Below are 17,659 nucleotides of genomic sequence, written 5' to 3'. Positions count from 1 at the left end.
AATCACTTTTCAAATAAAAGGATGCTGACACAAAATGTCATTGCCATGTATTACTTTCAAAGATCTAATACAGAGACTATAAAACATGTATGAAAACACTTCAGCCCTATGCGGAATTAGAGAGATTTGTTGTTTTTAAATCTTTTGTGATTGTGCTGTTGAATATTATGGGGTCTAAGTGGGAAGAAAGGGATCTTTAATAAATAAAGTTAAAAAGACAAAAAGTTAATAATAAGAAAAAAGGAAAGCTGTTTAAAACATTAAAATGGCAATGCTTAGCACTGTATCAGGGATTCTAAACCTATGCTGCTTTTAAAAAATTTGTAATAGTGCTGCTGATGATTTTCATGTTGCATATTTGCAAAGAAAGTGATGTTTAAGTTTAAAGAACAAAACAAAAATATGTAAATCATCTTCTTAAGAAAATTGTACATAGATATGATGAACTGAGAAAAGACTGAGTAAAATGGAAAAAGGTTATGGTAGCATTGAACACTATATTTGAAATTCTAAAAATAAAATGTAAGATATTTTCTCTCTCCTTTTTGCATACCTTCGTGGTGTAACGATTAGCACACTCGGTTAAGGTTAGAGTCCCGGAGAAGGCATTGCTCATTTTTCATGTGGTTCTGCTTCAAAATAATCTAATGACTCCACAATTCTGCTTTTAAAGATTTTGTGATTTTACTGATGGATTTTCTGTGGCGTAATTACGAAGAATGCTTTTAATAATAAGGTTAAAAAGACAAATAAAAACTGTGTTGCAGGAGCAAATCCAAGAGCAGATTAGCTGGGAACTTAGTGAAAGCATAACAAATCTTAACTAACACTATGGGGAGACGTAAAGTGTAAATCCTTTCAAATTATTTTTTTCTCTTTTCTCCGTAGAAATTCATTTTTTTTTTTTTTCCCTGTTTTTGTAACTTTTCAGCATCGGGCAGGAAGACAAACTATAACGAAACAGCCACTTAGAAAAGTATTTAACAACAATATGTCTAACGCTGCTGACTTTATAAGACGCAGTGAGTTAGGGATATTGGTTTCTAAACTAGGCGTCTTCGAAACCTTGACCTTAAATTAATGGGAATGATTTAATAAATAATAACGGTAAGTAAATTATCGCGAAAATGTACTTATGATGTATTTGGAAAGATGATATTTTTCATCAACACTCTAGAATTGATTGTTATCGCGAAAATATAGTTCCAGTGCTTTTGAAAAAAGGATGTAGTTTTCCATCAAAGTAAAATTTATTTCAATTCTATTTGTTAAATAATACTAAACAAAAGTTAGTTGTGTTCAGATGGTGTGCTCCTGCAACATATCCTTACTCTTCTTATCATTATATGTGAAGAAAGATAATTCTGAATAAATTAAAAAAAATATTACGCATACATCCTAAAATTACGTATGGTTACTGAATCTCGCATCCATCTTGTCGAAGTACTCACAACTCTCCCCCCCCCGGAACTGTATAGACACCAATCACCCTTATATGAAATGCGTTAGCATTTAAGAAGAAAACTTTATACAAAAGCCTTTTATACGGATATGTTGCATCATTTTATATACGTTAAAGAACTAGTGTACTGTAAAAGCAAAATGCGTTGCTGAATCAAAATTAAAAGCTATCATACGGCAAATGAGTTTAAATTAAAAGAATAATTCCCTTCAGCAACAGTTTTAAAGTTAAAGATTTAAATCTAGGACATCAGATATAGATTTTGAAATTGGATGTCATTGAGATCTAGAGTACCTAATAATTCTAACCATGCAAGAATTTGATTAGCAAGTAGCTGTTGAAATGCTCCAATTTTATACACTGTTTAACCCAACACAAAGCTAGAGAGCGGGTTTCAGGCAGCATATTTCAAAGAAAATATCCATTTTGACCGCTATCGAATGCAATTTAACGATGTTTTTGCGTGATATCTGTACGTAAGGGCAGAATAAAATACTCTTTTCCTTCAAAAAAATTATAAAACTGCTTTAAAATGAATTCTGAAGAGAATTTTTCGTGGCGTCTGTACAAACGTACCTCGCATAACTCAAAAACGAGTAGCCTCAGAACGTTGAAATTTTGTATATAGCACTACTGTAACATGTCGATGTGCACCTCGTATTTTCGTTGCAATCGGCCGTGACAAACGTATAAAAATATATTTATATATATATATCCACTCTGGTACCCGGCTCAGTGATCTCAGTTTCTTTACTCTTATATGTTTGTAAATTGTACATTTTTTGCTTTAAAAATGATTGAATTATATTGTTCTTATCTTCCGGTTAAGGTTTTCATGCCTTTAGTAAATCTGTATGCAATATATTCAGAATTATCAACGATTTTAAAATTGTTTAAGTGCCGCTAAGCCTAATAATGTTTTTGATGGCGGCCATTGCTTGTTTACATTTGAAACAACAGGATAGTGGATATGTTGCCTATCTAGAGAAACTTAGCTTCGCAACAACAAAGATAACGCCTTCATTTATTATTGCGAATTAAATCATGCTTAATCCTTTCTGGAATTTTTTCGAGGAAATAAGTGTTTAAGATTTACTTCGTAACTTTTAACACAGATATTTTGAGTTTTTATGTATTTTTGCATTGTCGCGAAGAGAGAACTGAATTAATTGAATGAGAAATACTCAATCGTCTGTGAAAAACTTTTTCTTTTTTGTTTTGTTTACTTAATTTTTTTATACATCGTACTAGCTTTATTATAGTATTTGAATAGAACATGTGGCAACGATTAGATAATTCTTTAAATGATGTAAATTTTGTGCATTGTGAGTTATAATATGAACGAAATATAATACTGTTAAGTGAACGTAGCGCCAAAATGTCGCTATGGTAAACAAATAAAAGGAATTTTAAAGAATGCATTATTCTACTGTGGTTTATGCGCTGTCGGCGAAGTAGATTTAATTCAATCCAATACGTTTAAATGAAATGCAAGAAAAAATGCGCATAATTTAATATTGCGTACAAGGAAGTCATGTGGTGTACACATCATTTTTTTTTTAATTTTAACAGTACGAATGAATTTTTGAATAACTAATCAGCTGGCGTATAAAAATACAAATTTGGATTGATATTTGGGAAATTTTAATAAATTACGATAAGTGAAATAACAATATTGTTATAGTATTACGTTAATTTTATAACAAGGGAAGTTGAAAATTTGCCTCAGTTTCAAGTAGCAACGTCTTTTATAGAAGTGAAAAATAAAACTATCTTCTACATCAAAACATCTCAGAATTTTTACACTCAAAATGTATACCAATTTTGTTTTATTTTAATTTATGATTTTCGAGAATTTTTTCTGATGTATCTGCCCCAAACTCATTACGCATAAAAATTACTGTAGAAATACCGAACTCTGCACTCTTCGGGTGGGTCTTCCGAAATGGTTATTAAAGGTAGCTCCAAAGGTGTTAGGGTGGACTTCGAGTTCCAGTTAACTGGGAAGTTTTATGACTATAACGTGTCTTGTGGGGAACGTTGCAACTAAAATTTATCGGCCGAAAAAAATCGTTCAAAGAGGCTGGTGTGCAAAGAAGGCTAAACGGTGATCGAATTCTATGTCCCCGGTGTTCTTGATCCCAATTGATAGCCGGTTGGAGTTTACCTCTCCATTATTCTCAGTCAGAATCACTTTGAAAAGTTGTTGTTTCAGATTATCGAACACTTTAATGCATTCTTGGGGAATGGCCAATACCAAAGTCATTTAGCTGTCTCATCATCGAGCATGTTGCTTAAGTTACATCACAGAGGAAAACCGATTCTACCCCAGAGAGAACGGAAATTCCCCTCCCCCCCCCTCAATTTTGATGGAGAACCACCTAAAGAGCACTGAAGACAGAACAGAGGATCACCCTCGCTTCTTATTCAACCACCAAACCTCTCGAAAAGATTTTTGGTTTGCCATTATTTTAAGCATTCCCATGCCATCCCTACATTATACTCTTACAAACATCTATACCTTCTGCGGGACTCAAAACACGGGCACGACGATACAGCAGTAGTAGTTACCATTATACTGATCTGAGTGCCTTTTGCAAAGTCATACTACTACTCTTGCTGCTCAAGTTTTATTGCTCAAAGAAAGTCACAAATGCGTTTACTCAAGATTGTTCTCGACGACTGTACTACATTATGCAGATAACCGCAGTCGGAGTCAACAATGAAATATAAATTGTTTAATATTACATAATATTGTGTTAATATTACATTTTTTAACAGCAAAGAGAAAGAGTAGTAGAGTAAAATTTCGCAATTTTCATATTCCTTTTCAAAAATTAATAAATTAGCAACATATACTGAACAGTAAGTAATTACGCATAGCAACGAGGTTCTAAAATCTTTACTGACATGTGTAATAACAAAGAATCGCTAATTTACTCAAGACTTCTTTCTGGAAATACCCGCTCGAGCATGTATAAATGTAAACAATGTTTTTCATACTTGTGGGCAAACGAACATTTTCACAGCTTTGCTAAACGAAACAGGATAGAAAAATGATGTCTGGCCTTGTATGCCTTGACCTTGCACAATACCCAACTCCCAAATGAAATGTGGAAAACACAGTGCCCGTCAGAAACTCACACACATATACATACCATGATACATTCTAAAAAGTGTCATTATGACGATGCAACTCCTTGAAATCTCTGCGGGACCGTTAATACATACATATCTAGCTTGGAGTTCCTATTCATAAGCTGCCAGCGTAAGAGGTTTGTGTTGAATTCGTTTTCTTATATCTTACTTTTTATTAGTAAGTAAGTTGAATTCGTATTTTTCCTGTGTGTCAAAATTCACATTTTGTTATACATTTTAGCTTAAATAATAAGCAATAAAAATAATTTGTAAGCTATCAGGCATATAGTTGAAGCTGCGTTTTTAGACGCTAAGAAAAATATCTAAATAAAATTTAAGGAAGTGAGAGAACAATCCTTTTATTTACATTCTAGTTTAAACTAGACAGTGATAGAAATATGTGTAATTTTTGTAGTTTTCAGATAATAGTGTATATAAATGAAATGCAATTCTTCCAAAATTAAATTTACATTATGTCTCTGATGTTTTAAATTTGGTTAATAGTCGCATACTAATAAGACAGTCAACTGATTGGAACATTCCATTTGAAATTTAACAAGCGATTTATAATTTATCTGTAGTACTTTAGATAAAAAAATAACATTTGAATGCTAAAGAACGTAAACTGTGAAAAAAACTTTTTTCGTTAAGTTCTCATGAGATTTCATTCCGGTGACCTTCATGTAAGTTATCATACGCCATATTCTATGCATGTGATTTGCTGCAACAAAACATTAAGCTTAAAATTAAGAATACACGGTGGAGGAGGTAAAACTCCTTTCAGTATTTAATATATTTGATATAATGGAAATTCCCCTAAACAGCTATTCTATTCCCAGCTTATTTCATTCTCCTGCGGAAACTATTGCTTTTGAGAGGCGATCTTCATAACAAATGTTCTATTTGTCTACTCAGAATACTGATCATTTTCAGAAGCGATCACCAGTGAGGAATGATAGCCAACAGAGATTTAATTGTGCTAAGATTTTTAAACCTAAAGGGGACTACTTGAACCAAGTAATGCATAAAAAATTCATAAAGCAAAAATATTTTTTAAATTTCAGACATTTTAAAGCCTTTTATCCTCTTTAAACTCCTCGAAACACAACGGCTGGCAACTAGGGAGTGCCGCTGAAAACGAATAATACACAAATATAGCTATACAACAAAGATTTTATTTCAGAAAAGGGATTTGGCATTTCTGACATATTTTATGATGTTAGTTGCAATTTTAATTTCTAAATTTAATATTGGAACTCCACTTTAACACACCTTTCACATTTTGATTTTTTTCTATCAGAGACAAATCTACGAGTTTTCTCATTTCCGAGATATATTTTTTCAGTCAATCTTAAATGATCGGTATGCGCGATGTTGTTTTAATCAAATGAGTTAACATTAAATAAATGCGGAAGCCAAACTGGAATATCGGCATCAAGATTAAAGCAATGAAAAAGTTTTAGAAAAGGCCCAGGCTAGTACAGTTTTCATCACAAGCAGTATGATTTATCCTTCAACCTTTTTCCCTCAAAATACTATAGTCTTATATACAGGGTGTTCCATAGATCATGGGACAAACTTGGAGGGGTAGGGGAGCGTACTAAAACATGTATTTTTTATAGGAATGTAGGGTATAAAGTGGTGACAGGTTAGAGCAGGAACGAAAAAAAAAAAAAAAAAAAAACACGAAAAGAAAATGTGTTTATGTACAAAATAAAAGTGCTTCCTTGTAGCAATACAGTATTCACAATAAATGTTCAAAATTGCGACCACCAGCAGTAATATATGCTTGATAACTTTGCAGAAGGGATTGACGAACATTTTGAAAAACGACAGGCATTTCACGCACGCTTGCAGCCGCAATGGATAGTCGTGCAACGAGGTCTTCCAGTGTGTCAACGGGAGTCTCGTAAATGATGCTCTTCAGATGGCCCCATAAAAAAAAATCCAAGCTGGATAAATCTGGCGAACGGGGTGGCCATCGAACGAGTCCACCACGGCCAATCCATCGGCATGGAAATGTCCCATCCAAGTAATTGCGGACCCGCACGTGGTTAATGGCTGGTGCTCCATCATGCTGGAACCACATGCGATCACGAACGACATCCGGAACATCCTGCAGCAATTCCGGTAACACCTCTTACAGAAAAATATGATAACATAATGGAATGCATGTGGACGTTTGGAATGCATGTGGACGTGTGCCGTGTGGATTATGAGTTGCCCACACGTGCACAAGGCTTAATTTCTAAGATTAGAAGTGCCGGAGCCCTATGGAAGACCGTCAGCAGAGAGGAACAAGAGTAAATAAATAAATAACATGACTATTAAACTAATTAATAAATTTAAAATTAAATAGTTAATATCAAATTAATTAATAGATATTTGATTAATGTTTATAAATTGTTATTTAATCAATAATTATTATATAATTAATTGATTGATAATTATTAGATAATTAATTATTATTTATTGAAATAATTAAAGATTGAAGTAATTAACTAATTAAAATTAAATAAAATGTAAAGAGATAAATAGAAATTTAATACGCGATTTTTAATATAATATTATTGTTAAAATAAAATTTCTACTGAAATTATTATTCAATTACATAAAAGAAGTGCCGCAGCTATCTTATTCAGGCCCGCGGTGCGTTCCGGCTAGAATTATGATTTATTACAGAAACCTAAGAAGCACCGGAGCCGAGATCCGGTGGGTTCCGGCCCAATTTAAGTTCTGATCGTAGGGCGGGTTATCATCACAAAAATTTTATATACTTAAAGTATAGCTGATGAAAATTCCAGGGCGAAACAGAATATGGGTATTAGTGGATGGAAACAAAATATAAGGAAATCTTTGAGAGAAAGAACGTTCTCTTTGAATGCGGCTCACTGTTGATATAAATATAGCCATCAAGTAGAGGGGTGCCAGGGGTAAAGGAATCGGACTCCTAAATGTAAAGTTGCTGGTTACGCTGCCCCCCCCATTAGTGGATATTGTGGGAAGACGATGTATAGGACGTGCTTGAGCAGTTTATCTCAGTATTTCACTCTTATTGTACTCGCTGTCACTTAACGCACATTTAAGAACACAAATTTTCCTTTCTGCGAGGATAACTAACTGTAAGCATCGGTAACAATACACTAGATACAATGGAATGGCGAGAAATTTAGGCGTTCCTAAACAAACTCCCCAAAATTTATTGCTTTTCTTAGAGTGAAAAGTTTCCGCATGTGTGTGAAGGGACTTTACTTGAACGTCTCATGTTCTCATGAGTTCGTATTTCTAGGGAAATAGAGTATTGAAAAGTCTGCTTATTGTTAAACTAAAACGTTAGGAATTCTAAATTGTTTCCCTTTAAATTGTAGTTCAGTTTTATAAAAAGAAGTACCTGAGTTCATCTTATTTAGGGCTCCGGTGGGCTCCGGCACAATTTAAGCACTGCACGTGCATGTTGTGGCTATTGAAGATGCCGTCCTGTGAGAAAGTTGCCTCGTCCGTGAATAGCACATCCGATATTAAATGAATTTCTGAGTCTAGTTACTGTTCAAAGTCAGTTGTAGTTATTAATGAATAATACACTTTTCTTTATATGATGTTCATAATTTTTGTTCGAAATAATTTTTACATTTTAGGGTAAATCGAAAGATTCTAAATCTTATGCTGAGATCGTTAACGAAAGAGCAGAGGAAAAAAGTATGGGAATAACTACGATATTATAAATAACGGAAGCTAAGATTGCCTCCCAGTTAAACATTTAATACAGGGTGTTTCTAGATCATGGTACAAACTTGAAGGGGTGGTGGAGTGTACTAAAAGATGCATTTTTTATAGGAATGTAGGGTCTAAATTGACGGTTTAAGGCAGGAAAGCAAAAAAACGACACGAGAGGAAAATGTGTACATGTACGAAATAAACGCAGAGTGCTTCTTTGTAGCAATACAGCATTCACAATAAATGTTCAAAATTGCAACCACCAGCTGTAATATATGCTTAGTAACGTCACAGAAGGGATTGACGAACATTTTGAAAAACGACAGGCATTTCGCGCACGCTTGCAGCCGCAATGGATAGTCGTGCAACAAGGTCCTCCAGTTAGTCAACAGGAGTCTCGTAAATGATGCTCTTTAGATGGACCCATAAAAAAATTCAAGCTGGATAAATCTGGGGAATGGGTCCACCACAGCCAATCCATCGGCCCGGATGTGTCCCATCCAAGTAATTGCGGACCCGCACGTGGTTAATGGCTGGTGCTCCATCATGCTGGAACCACATGCGATCACGAACGACAGCCAGAACATCCTGCAGCAATTCCGGTAGCACCTCGTGCAGAAAAATATGATGACATAAGTCATTTGTACGCGCAGCTAAGAGGTATGGGCCTATGAGGTAGTCGTTAACAATACCCGCCCACACATTCACGGTGAAGCGGGTTTGGAATACATGTGGACGTGTGTCGTGTGGATTATGAGTTGCCCACACGCGCATGTTGTGATTATTGAACATGCCGTCCTGTGAGAAAGTTGTCTCGTCCGTAAATAGCACATCCGATGGGAAATCCGCCTGCGCCGCACACTGCTGCAAAAACTAATGACAGACATGAACTCGAAGAGGATAATCTGTCTGTTGCAAGGCTTGGACTCTCTGCAAATGGTATGGGTGCAAACCATTTTCATGCAATACTCTCCAAACGGTGGAATGACTCAGCTGCAGACGACGTGCAAAAGCTCTTGTACTTCTCTGAGGTGATTCATGCACAATGTTCAAGATGGATTCTTCAATGCGATGTTGTCGTGCACGTTTTTTCCCACTCCTAGTGTCAGAGATGGCTTCAAATGACCCGTTTTCACACAGAGACCGATGCAACCTCTCGAACATTGTGTGCTTCGGCATATGCTTGTTCGGAAACCGTTCCTGGTTTCCGAACCTTAGTTTACGCACAGGGTAAAAGCTGACATGCATCTCATCTATGGTCCTGCTAATGGGAACGGCAGACCTACTGGTACACCCGTAGCTGTGGTCTGCCGTTCCCATTAGCAGGACCATACATGAGATGCATGTCAGCTTTTACCCTGTGCGTAAACTCACCCATTACGTTCGACATCAGAATTGCGAATAATCCTCTGATGCATCGAATCATGGTTTGTCCGGCTCACTACCGCCCTCTACCGCTGCATTGCCAGCCAATTATAGCTGTAGTTCCAATTCCTGTAAGTGTTCCCTTTTTTGAACATTTATTGTGAATACTGTATTGCTGCAAAGAAGCACTTTGCGTTGATTTTGTACATAAACAGATTTTTCTCTCGTGCCGTTTTTTTTTTTTTTTTTTTTTTTTTTTTTTTTTTTTTTTTTTTACGTTCTTGCTTTAACCTGTCACTTTAGACCCTAAATTCCTATATAAAAAATGCATGTTTTAGTACGCTCCACTACCCCTCCAAGTTTGTCCCATGATGTATGAAACACCCTGTACGTAGATTCACTTCTTGAAGTAAATGATTATCAACACAGCACTGGGAAAAGTGTTCAAAAACAGCAATCAATCCTGCTTCAGAACGAAATGATTATAAATCATTGCTACATTTGAATAACGCACATATGAAAAGACTGTATGAAGTATGAGATATTTTTCAACAGTATAAATTAAAAAAATATTCTTCGATGCTGATGGAGATCAAGTTGCACAAAATACGGGGATCTTTAATGGAATAATAGGAACATGAAGAAACATAATACTTAAATTAAATAATTTTGTCTTGAAAAGTAGATATGAATCCTAGGGATTACAAATAGTATTTTAGTCTTTTGTACATGGTCAGAAAGTGCACATCCCGCCTTTTCATAACAAACTAAGTAAAACATTCAGGAAGACTGTAGGTGGAAAAGAAACGAACTTAAAACACTTTAAAAATAATATTTCCAAAAATTGGTGAAACAGAAATTATGCAGGTCCTCAAATTAAAGAAATACTGGAGTGGAGCCTTATTTACTGTTTATACGGTGAATAATGCTGAACCTAAGTGTGAAAGACCTTTGAACAGTAAGAAATTTAGAGAACAAATTTCAAAGAAACTATAAGTCAATCTATAGTTTCTTTATAGTCTTTCTATCTGAATAAATACTTATCTGAATTTATAAATTCCAGACTTGGACTTTTTCTTAGAAAGCTTAAAAACTGTAAATAAGGAATATGAAGAATGTTTCTGTCAGGATATCTATGTGAGTAACGAAGACAGGGGCATTTCTCTCAATATATGTGAACAATGGAAGTACGTTAAAAAAGAAAATGGAACCTCAGAATAACAATAGACTACTCTTGAACTCTGAAAAATAATGTGCTAGAAGTAAAATATTGAAGAAAATGGAATAGAAATGTATTATAAGGTAATTGCCATTAACTTCAACGGCTTATAAATATAAAATAAAAGGAATTTTTAAAAAATGGTAGAAATTATGCTCAAAACTAATACTCTATAAAAATTTCTTCTTATTGGATTTAAGCACACCACAAATTATACTATATATTTCAGTACTTAAGGTCTTTGTAACATTAAATATGTTACATATTTTATTCATTCTAACTGAGGCAGAAAAGCATCATATCAACATATAATGAAAAGCATTTTCTAGTTAATAACTTTATTTTGATTTTCTTTTCGTGAAGTCAACCCACGTGTTTCTAACTTATTGAAATATAATTTATGATTACAAAAATTATAATCTAAGTTTTTGATACGATATATTTTATGATATTAATAAATAACTAGTATATTTATTTACATGCCAGTCAGTGCAGATATAAATAAAAAATTGTAAATCAATCTTAATAGCAAACTGGAAACTGTGCATTACTAAACAGTTTTTTTGCTACGTAGACTAGTTAAGTGCCCATAAAAGGCCTTATTACCAAATCGTCATCTTGCCTAATTCCAAGCTCGTTTCTTGAATTATTGCCAGTATTCATACTGGGTACAGGATTGCATACTCTCAATTATAAAGCAAATTATAATACCATACCTTCTTTAAGGTCTTCGGTTGATTTTTTATTGCGCTTTAGTAGATTTCTGTTCCATACGGAATTGAGCATGAAAAAGCAAGCTCCCTAGAGAATAAAGGTAGTGCCAATTTTCAAAAGCCAAGCAATTTATCACAGTTTAAAGTTTGTTCTCATTGCACTTTTTATTGTTTACTATTGTTTTGACCCTTTACGTCAAAACAACAGTAAACAAAACCTTTGTACTCGGAATTTTATTCCATTTCTTTCCTTTTTCTTTTCTTCTTTTTTCTTTTAAGTCCAGTGACCTAAAACCTGTAGCTTATCACCCAGAACGTTTCCAGAGTGCACAACAAGATAAAGATAGACACTGCACCCTTCAAAGGAAGAAAACAGACACACATGCAGCTAAGTTTTATGCAGTAGACCATAGCCTTGATTTCAAGCTAGCAATCAGCCTCCTATAAGCAAACACTATAGCATTTAGCAAGCACTATAGCATCTAAACCAGCAATCTAGCATTTAGTGCAGCAAGGACACACAAACAAATCACAGTTATTCTCTATGTAATTCTGAACAATGCATGAATGTTCAATTTATCGCCTTTAATATTTTTTCTAAAGTCCATTGGTCGTCTATGTTGGTCGTTAGGCATTCGAGGAATAAAGGAACCATAAATCATATTTGCTATCCCAGAACGTAGAAAACGTCGCTCATATATATACCGGTACAGCACCTTAAGAAAGGGCAAAGAAACCAACACAAATACAGCCAAGCCATACGCGGGAATCTAACCCATACCCTTGGCTTTTGAAGCCGCAGTAAATCATTGCTAACCATTATACCGTCATCAGTCCGACATTACTTACTTTAAAAATACAGCTAAATTAGAGGACTAATTGTTTAAATGATAGTCACCCGATATGTGTAAACAAATAAGTACACATAGCAAATTATATTATAGTTTAAAATCTAAGCTAAATCTATTCACTGTAGCATTAGTTTAATGAACAACAAAAGAATCTGAACTGAGTTCTTTACTGATTTAAAAACAGTAAGCTACACATTGATATGCCAGTTTTAAAAGTTTCTGCAATCAATAAAACTGCCATACATTCTTAATTGCATCTAAAATTACTTAAATAACAGATTAAAAAAAAGCGCGTAAATCGTTGTAAATGAGGAATAAAAATAAATGTCTGATTATTGGTATTTTCCTTAAAGTCTTGAGGTCTTTGTGCTTGAATTATTTAGCCGAAATAATACAGTATTTATGCATATACTATCAATGATTAAAACAAACTGGCGTTATCTGCACAAGTAGAACAGAAAATACAGCTAGCTTGAAAATTATTCCCTTGTAATATCCTAGCTAAATTAGTGTTCCTTGAAAGTTAGAATACTTAAGAACTGTTTTGCGACTATTCGCAGAGTTCTGATCAGTAGCAAGTCTACAGAAGGGTTAATTTACCTTTTATTCCAACTCAAAATAGATGAACAGATGGCCCCTTCTCGGGCTTACAATAAGCCTCCACTTGGACTTTAACTTGATAGAAAATTTAAAACTCATCTAACATTACTAAAATAAACTAGCTGAAGTTGCACAGAATTAACTAACAGAGTTGGCCCTTAGTTAAGATCATCGACGAATGCTAGCAGGGATGTAAAAACATGGCCGAATAACACTCAGATTAGAATAGCAGCGAAAACATGGCCGAAAACCAGAACACGCTCTTCTATTGACGTACAGACCTCAGCTTCAGTACCGGTTTCTTGTATGGATTATGTAATACTCTGGGACGGAAGCCAACTCAGAGGATTTCAGTACCGGTTTCTACATCATTTACATGACGCGTAATCCTGAAAACTCATTCTGATAGGGAGACGTATGTGGAAAATGAGAAAGTAAAGGAAAGGCTTGTTATAACATAAAAATAACAATTAGAAAATTAAAATAAACCCTACATATTTGTCAAAGAAAACCCTGAAAAGATAAAATTTTCTCAGTCAACTGAATGATGCCTTTCTTTTTTAATTCAGTGCATTTTCACTTAGTAAAAAGAATTTTATTTATATTGTATAATTCTTTTGCTTTTATTTTTCCGGTGAGTTTTAAAGAGAATTTCGAGTCAAAAATACCTTCTACATTTTCGATTATTAACTGCAATATTATTTTAGTAAAATGGTCAAAGCAATTTTCTTCGAGCATTTACCATCGCTTCAGGAATTAAATTTAGATTGCATTGTCTGTAATTGATTAAGTTAAGAACGCCGAAGCAGAAGAATTGATTTTCGTACTAAAACGGTATGTTTTAATCATGAAAATGATTTAGATGATCTTTGTTTAAGTAAATGGATTTTTTCTTTTCATCCCAAGCGAAGTTCAAATATGCATTTGTTGCGGAGAAATTACGACTTGCATTGTTGAGAAATATATGCGCATGAATTTCCATCCAAAGAACGTTTACTTGGACTGATCATTCTCTTTTCTTAGTAATCTATCTGAATGTGCCAGTAAGTTATTTTGTTACCAATTTTGCAATTAAAATGATAATTTTAATATACGTAATTAAGAACTCTTAATTTAATGATTGTTTTTCTTATTCTGCTAGCTAACTCTGGCTGATTTTTGATAATATATTTACTGTTACAGGAACTTGGTGAAGGTAAAGTTGCAAAAACATTTCTCCAAATTTCGGAAACAGTTTCCTTACAGGCATTATAATTTCAAAAATTTCTAAAAAATAATGAATATAATCCTGCATTTATATTCCTAAAAGTAATAAACTTTGAAATTAAAAATATTTCTGTTGCTTAATAAAGCCTGTATGAAATCATGGTGGTTACAGATACGGGTTTTTCTACTGCTGAAAATGAATTTAAATGTACCAGATAATATAACAAAGATGGAGAAATCCACATTATATTTCTAAATAATTTGAATGAGTATTGATCAACTTTGTTATCAATTAATTCAAATCTAAATATCTTGAACTACTCGCTAAAGATATATGCACTAGATATGGGTCTTATTTTAAGTCACTGAAAAATAATTACTATTGCTTGTAAATTAAACTTTTTTTTTCAGTAGTTTAAGTTTGCTATAGTTAAGTGTTTTTAGTTGCTATAGTTTAAGGTTCCTTTACGTTTACCAAGAGATAAATTTTCTTAAATAGGATCATTCTCTTGGAAGATGCAAATTTGTTTAGTGAAGACGGATGTGTGATCATCTTCATCTGGGTTACTATTAGGAAATTACGTTTATTACACGAAAGGCTGTAAGGATGGTTCCTTGCTGCTAATTTTATGTTAGAATTTTGCACTGAACTAACTCTGAAGTTAGTGATACCTATGAACAATAATGATTTTCCGACGAAAAATAATTAGTGATTCTTATTTATCTTTCGGGTACTGATTTCAAATATACAATTAGTACCGCATCGGATCATTCATCGGATCCTTTCCTTTTAAAGAGCGAGAATACCAATTGATGCCAATATGCTACAGTACATGTACTTTTACAGTTAATTTGACTTATCGTATTCCATTCCTTAGTTTGCGAAAATATCAAACTGATTTCATGAAAGATATCAAGGCTTTGAACATTCACTACCTCCTATCTAATATGCCGTCACGCTGCGCGACCTGTCTGGCTGCAGAGGGAAGTTTATCCCATATTCGTTACATTTTCAGTTCGAAATCACAAAGTGGATTTTGGACATCGTTGCACTAAGCTTTACTCATAATCATGCCTACATAAAATGACTTTTGAATGATACAACTCAATCTCAGTTATAGCTGTACATTCATACCGAATTGCACTAAAATCTGTCCATTAAATTTTCTGAAATTCGACATAAAGTGCAAATTCTCTTAATTTAGCACACAAGCACAAGGGTATTTAATGTCTTATCCACTTAGTCACTGGTGGGCGAAGATAAGAAATAAATATTTGCACTTCCTGAAATATAACTAGGGTATAAAGAGTACTGTTACTCTTTTGGGCGTCAGTAAGATAATGAGAACAAAGAAATAAATTAAAAATTCCTACCCTCCTTTTTCTTGAAAAAAAAAATATTTTAACTCTTGTAAAAGAGAGAATATTCATTCAAATGATCAAAATTATACTTTTGCCTCCTCAGAACATTTTCAGAAACTAATGCCTGCTTCATTATCTTAAATTAAATTTTATGAAGCATTTTGTAAAGACCTTTTCATGGGAAAGAAGAAAAGGTTCATTCTCTGAAAGTTGTTCAGAATTGCCAAAGCAAAATTAAGCAAGTTATCTTTTGTTGACCCTCGCATTAAGGAGTTGTGAGGGAATTTATAATGGAATAGCATTAAATAAAGCTGATATTGCAGAGTAAGTAATTAGTTTATGGAAATTACAGTGTTATGACATGTCCCTTTACCATGATTAAAATTCAATCGATACTTTTTAATTCTGAAGTGAAATTGAAATTCCCATTGCTATTCCCATTGCCCATTCCCATTGCATAGCATTGGAATGCTAGTGTGGAAGACCGAAATTAGATCAACTTCGGTGCTTTGTTGACTAAAAAATAATATACGCAGGAAATGCTTTCAGTAATGTAACATATTTTTTAACTGTTAGTAAACATTTTATTTATGCTAGATTCTAAATATAGATCGACCAACATGATCTTTGATATCTTTGATGAAATCAGTTTGATATTTTCGCAAACTAAGGTATGGAATACGATAAGCTAAATTAACTGTAAAAGTACATGTACTGTACCAAGATGCGGTCAACAAGGATCGAACAAGATGCGGTCAACAAGGAGAAAATGTATTTAATCACGAAAGAAAATAAAAAAAAGGAATGCTAGTGAACATAAAATCCGGTTATTTTAGTTGCCTTTAAACGGCAATTTCGAAAAGGCTAAAAAGGTTTTTTTTTTTTTAAGTTGTTTCTAAATCTCACTGGATAGCAGGCAAGAAAAGAAACATTTCAGAATGCCAAAGTACGATTTCATATCAGAAAACTTGCATAAAACGTAAACTAACAATACAATCATAAGAATTATATATTACAAAATTATGAATCAACACGTTTGTTTAATTTCTTTTTTAAAGCAAGCATCTATCCTACCGTTAAATATGAACACAGTAAGCAAACTTCAAGTTATTAGTTTAAATGTAATATCTAACCTCCATTTTAAATACTTTAAATTTTGCATTAATATACTCATCTAATTATTTTAAATTTAAGGAAATCTTTGGTTTCTTTCCACCAAATATAATTATGAAACATGGCTCTGATATGAAGATTCTTTCGGTTGTTCCTTGAGAAAAACAAAGAATCAGCATCATTATTTAATTCTGTGTTTGATTTTATTCTTGCATTAATTTACTTTTATTTCAGTTTTGTGAATAAAGCTTTTATTTAATTGTTTTTTAATGTAATTGTTCAGTTGATTTTGATTTAGTTGTTTTGAATTTATGCCTTCCTCTCAGAAAATTCACTAGTTTTGTTGATATTAATACTATTTATTTTATCTCTTTCATAATTATAATATTTATATACAAGTATGTAATGAAGCAGACTTTGAATGTAATGATGTATAAAAACTGATTTGCATAGATATTGATCCATAATGAACAGCAAGCTTGGCAGCCGAGGCGGGTTCAGTATTCATTTTTATTTCAATTAGCATTTGTGGTCACAATTCACTTGGCACTTTCAGTCGTGCCTATTTCCAGAATATTAGCATTTTTGATATCGTTGCAATAGAAAGAAAGTAGCGCGCCAGCTTCTTAGCGGCATTAAAAGTAGAAACAAAATGCATAGTATCCAATACGGCAGGTTATTACGAGAAAGGTTTCGCTTCAAGAAACTTTTAGTTCCTTGAAATTTAGAAGTTTGGGTTTTTTTTTTTTTTTTTTTTTTTTTTTTTTTTTGAAGAGAAGAAGAAGTGAAATTTAGAAGAAAAAAAAACCTTAGAAAAAGTTAGAAAAATCACACCTGGTTTGATGGTTAAAACATCATTTTTATTTTTGAAAGCGAGCAACTCTTCAGCAACACATTTTTTCCTAATTGGAACAAC

The 17,659-nt window shown here is 33.4% G+C and overlaps 1 long non-coding RNA gene across 1 annotated transcript in view; it reads left to right on the top strand.

Annotated features, from left to right (window-relative positions):
• LOC118183922 (uncharacterized) overlaps window positions 1-17,659 on the top strand; it is a 35,210-nt gene that overhangs the window by 1,079 nt on the left and 16,472 nt on the right. The window lies entirely within an intron of this gene.

The sequence above is a fragment of the Stegodyphus dumicola genome, chromosome 9 (assembly GCF_044657685.1).
Source record: "Stegodyphus dumicola isolate Sdum_Otavi_A_Nest chromosome 9, ASM4465768v1".
Classification (NCBI taxonomy): domain Eukaryota; kingdom Metazoa; phylum Arthropoda; class Arachnida; order Araneae; family Eresidae; genus Stegodyphus; species Stegodyphus dumicola.
This window is presented reverse-complemented; position numbering and strand designations above follow the sequence as displayed.